Source organism: Rhinolophus sinicus, chromosome 1 (genome assembly GCF_057876585.1).
Source record: "Rhinolophus sinicus isolate RSI-liver-muscle chromosome 1, RSI-T2T, whole genome shotgun sequence".
NCBI classification, from domain to species: Eukaryota; Metazoa; Chordata; class Mammalia; order Chiroptera; family Rhinolophidae; genus Rhinolophus; species Rhinolophus sinicus.
The window spans coordinates 142,617,697-142,622,268 of NC_142501.1; the positions used below are offsets into that span (position 1 = coordinate 142,617,697).

Below are 4,572 nucleotides of genomic sequence, written 5' to 3' on the forward strand. Positions count from 1 at the left end.
CCTGGTATTACCTCTCAAACTATTTGCCTCAAATCCTTTCCTCAGTGCCTGACCCTGAGGGAACTCAACCTAAACTGGTAGGAAGGAAGAGGAGGAAAACATTCTATGTAGGAAACTAATTGTCCACTACAGGCACACAGCAGAGATTCTGTAACCACTTATAAAATCCCCTAAGCTTTTTATGTATTGGTCTCCAACTATGGTCTCCCAAAATGACCCCAAAACTAACACTGAGTCTCGGTATGCCCAAGAATACATACCAACCTGAAAACTGTGAGACAAAAATGCAAAATTGTAGTTTCTGGAAACATGATGGCTATAATTATATATAGATATAAAGTCTCCTGGATAAACTTCCGAGGCTTTATTTATCAAGAATGCTTCAGATGTAAAACTTCTGAATACAGATTTTCTTCCCAATGTGTCTGTCTTTCCCCACCTGGAAGAAAGGTGTTTATTTCTTGAGACTTTGGGCTATCTGGATTCTTTTACTAAATCTGCTTCATAAGGGCTTGGGGGATTGTTATTATGTGAAATATTTTTTAAAATAATTTTATTTTTTAAAATAGTCTTTGGTTCATTGGTTTATAATATTCCTGGAGTTGTTACTTTAATGAAGTTCAAAAGGGATATGACGGATAGGAAAAATTGAAAGCTTGATTGTCCTCAACTAAAATTGGAAATCAGAACTTTACCACTCCTATTTTCTCGGATGCCATATGGCTGAAAACTTGGACATCTGGGATGTGGGCGGCTCAGCCTTTTTCAGCTTCTTACTAGAAACTGAGTTTTCTTGACAGCAGTAATAAATCAAACATCCACAGGAAGCAAAGAGATAATTGAAATGAAACATAAGCTGTGAAATGTCTTCCCTGAGATTATTACTGCCCTTTCCTTCGTGGTTTCACTCTTTGGATCTGCTAAAGAAATGAGTCTTCAGGAGGATGCATGAATCGGAGATGTCAAAATTACCTGCTTTTGTGAAAATTTTAATTTGTTCGCAGTGTGCTCAGGTTGAAATTAACTTAAAGAGCACGCTCCACAAACTCTAGGTAGCCTAATTTGTCTTAGACTATTACAAATCCATGGTATTTTTGACTTTCTGAATTGAAATTTTTGACGTGATTTAATGCAAATGTCCTCCAACAGGTATAATAAACATTCCAAAGAAATTTACTGCAGTCCGAAAGAAATAAATGAGTATTCTGAGAATTTATTTCTGACAAACTGAGTGATGTTTTGAAAGTTATGTTTTGTCTTCACAAGACTCAAAGGAATAGAAGTTAGAAAGTTTAGAAAGGCTCTGGCAGAAAAGCTGTCGGGGGCAGAGTCTGGAGCAGACAACTGCACTCATCTTTAGATTAACTTTTCCTTATATAGGAAAGGGGGAGTCGGTCAGGCAGATCTGAGGGCTGACATCATTTCGTGGGATCTGGTCTAAGATAATGTTATCAACGGAGTCGACTCAGACTCAGCCACTGCGGCCTGGGGCTTTATGCGTCACCAGTAAAAACTGCAAGGGAGTTTCATATTGGATTCCAGTGTCCAGGTGCCTAAGGATTAAGAAATTGCCCTGTCCAGTTAGGATTCTGCTAATTAAACAAGGTATATGTAGCACTGAGAAAGGTAACAAAACAGAGTTCTTAAGTCAGTCACTAAGGGGAAAAAACAAAGAGAAAACAGCTGACTATCAGATGGCTCGAACTGCAAACTAAGTCTAATTACAGGTGTCTAGATAGCGAGTTATGTGGCGAGTCAAACTGCAAATGAGCTAAGTCTAATTACATTATTGATTCCCGAATTTCACCCTTACACGTTAGCTATAGCTACTGAACTCTGATATTACTATTTTTCAGTGGCATCGTATTCGTTACCAATTACTATTCGGTTGACTACTGATATATTTTAATCTGACTTTATTGCTAACGGTAAAATACTGCCTTGGTTATTTTCAGATTCTCTTTATCTTTCTCCTGTTCTTGCTCATACTTCCTCCAAGCAACAACTTCACGTGCTCTTGGCTCAGATTCTACTTCAAGAATTTCATCTCCTGCAGAAAAGAGGTCTCTCCAGCCTATAATTCCCACGGGCCGGCTGGGAGAGGGCTCATTAATTGTTTTTCCATTTTCATCAAACATTAAGCATACTTTCACCCAACTCTTTCCCGCAACCATAATTGAGCCTTTCCTCAAAGTTCCTCTTTGAGTTGTTGCTGTAGTAACAGGACCTCTTTCTTTGTGAGATTCTATTACTGTTCTTTCCACTGGACCAGTGGGGTCTGCTTTCAATTCCAACACGTCTGCAAGAGTAATTGTTTCCTCTGCCAAAGCCATCAGATTATCACCCATAAGTGCAGAGACATGCACTGCTTTAACGTCGCCTCCATAATCCTCGCACGCCACATCATAAGCTGGCAGTTCTTTTTTCACTTTTTCAGGATCAGCCGCAGTTTTGTCACACGGGTTTATGGCAAGGACAATGGGCACTTGAGCATCTCTGGCACGCTGAATAGATTCTAGAGTTTGCTTCATCACTCCTTCATCTGCAGCTACAACCAACAGGACAATGTCATGACCTGAGCACCTCTGGCTCTCATGGCTGAGAAAGCAGCATGTCCTGGAGTGTCAGGAAAGACGATTTTTTCCCAGGAGGCGGAAAGACAAGAAAAGCACCCATGTGCTAAGTGATATCTCCAGCTTCCTTTGCTGCCACTTGAGTTTTTCCGCAGTTTGTCAAGTAATGTGGTCGTTTTCCCCTTGATCAACATGGCCCATGATGGTGACAACTGGGAGCCTTGGAGTTAAGAAAGCTGGATCTGCCTGCAGCCTTCTCACAGCATCTTTATTTTCTCTGACTTTGTCCTGTTTTCATTTGCTCCATTTTAACTTCATCCCTGCCTGCTTTATCACTCCTTTGATCCAGGCTTCATCTAAATGCGAATCTGCTTCTAGTGAATCTATGTTGATAGTAGTACTCATTAAAGCTTTATATACACAATCAATGTCTTTTTCCATTACTCTGGCCAGTTCCTCAACAGTCATTCCAATCCGTACCTCTACCTCCTTTTTAGATTTTGTTGAAGATAACTAAGATTTCCATGATCTTTCTCCCTTTCTGTTACTAGAAGCCTATATTGAGATAAAGCAGCCCCAAAGAGCACATCTGTTTGCCAGGACCAGGCGTACAGCTGAGCCATCCACACTGGGTAAGCAGATGAAAACACATGACTCCACTGTGCTAACGTTTTTCTTTGATTCAGGCTATGCAGCTGCCTACAAATAGTGTGAAATCGTAGCAAGTGCTCCACTTTCCGTATCATCTGGTTCATGTTTCTCTTGCTACTTATTCCAAGCCCCTCATTTTACAGAAAAGGAAAATGTGAGTCCAGAGAGCTCAAAAACACTTCTACAGTGTCATGCCTCTAGTTAATGACAGTCAGGACTAGAATGCAGGCTTTCTGACTCCCAATTCGGTGTTCTTTCACATCTAGAATATTCATGGAATCTGAAAAAGGATGTTGGAAATATGTAGTTGCATTAGTGGAATGTCTGAATGTAAGAGTTGGAAGCCTTGGGACTTATTTAGCTCCTACATAAGGCCCGGAGCATCTGGATTCTGAGTCCAGGTAGAGATTGTCCAGGAAGAGGCATTCTTTTGAACAAATATTCCTGGGGAAAGTGGGTATCCACATGAAAAACAATGAAGATGGGCCCTTACCTCACAACATATACAAAAGTTAACTCAAAATGGGTCAAAGATCTAAACATAAGAGCTATAACTATAAAACTCTTAGAAGAAAACATAAGCGGATATCTTCATGACATTGGATTTGTCAATGATTCTTGAATATTACACAAAAAGTAGAGGTGACAAAAGAAGAAATAGATAAATTGAACTTCATCAAAATTAAAAATTTTCTACGTGAGGGGCAGGCCCGGTGGCTTAGGCGGTTAGAGCTCCATGCTCCTAACTCGGAAGGCTGCCAGTTCGATTCCCACATGGGCCAGTGGTCTCTCAACCACAAGATTGCCAGTTCAGTTCCTCGAGTCCCACAAGGGCTGGTGGGCAGCGCCCCCTGCAACTAAAATTGAACATGGCACCTTGAGCTGAGCTGCCGCTGAGCTCCCGGATGGCTCAGTTGGTTGGAGCGCATCCTCTCAACCACAAGGTTACCGGTTCAACTCCCGCAAGGGATGGTGGGCTGTGCCCCCTGCAACTAGCAACAGCAACTGAACCTGGAGCTGAGCTGCGCCCTTCACAACTAAGATTGAAAGGACAACGACTTGACTTGGAAAAACGTCCTGGAAGTACACACTGTTCCCTATAAAGTCCTGTTCCCCTTCCCCAATAAAATCTTTAAAAAAAAAAAAAAAAAAAAAAATTTCTACATGAAATGACACAATCAAGAGAGTGAAAAGATGACATATAGAATAGGAGAAAATGCTTGTAAATCATGTACCCAACAAAGGGTTAATATCCAGAATATATACAAACTCTTACAACTTAACAAAACAAAAAACAACAAAAAAAAACCCCACCCAATTTAAAAATGGGCAAACGACCTGAGCAGAT

At 40.8% G+C, this 4,572-nt stretch overlaps 1 pseudogene; it reads right to left on the reverse strand.

The window, feature by feature from the left end:
- Positions 1-1,922: 1,922 nt before the first annotated feature.
- Positions 1,923-3,346, reverse strand: LOC109451679 (translation initiation factor IF-2, mitochondrial pseudogene; annotated as a pseudogene).
- Positions 3,347-4,572: the final 1,226 nt, after the last annotated feature.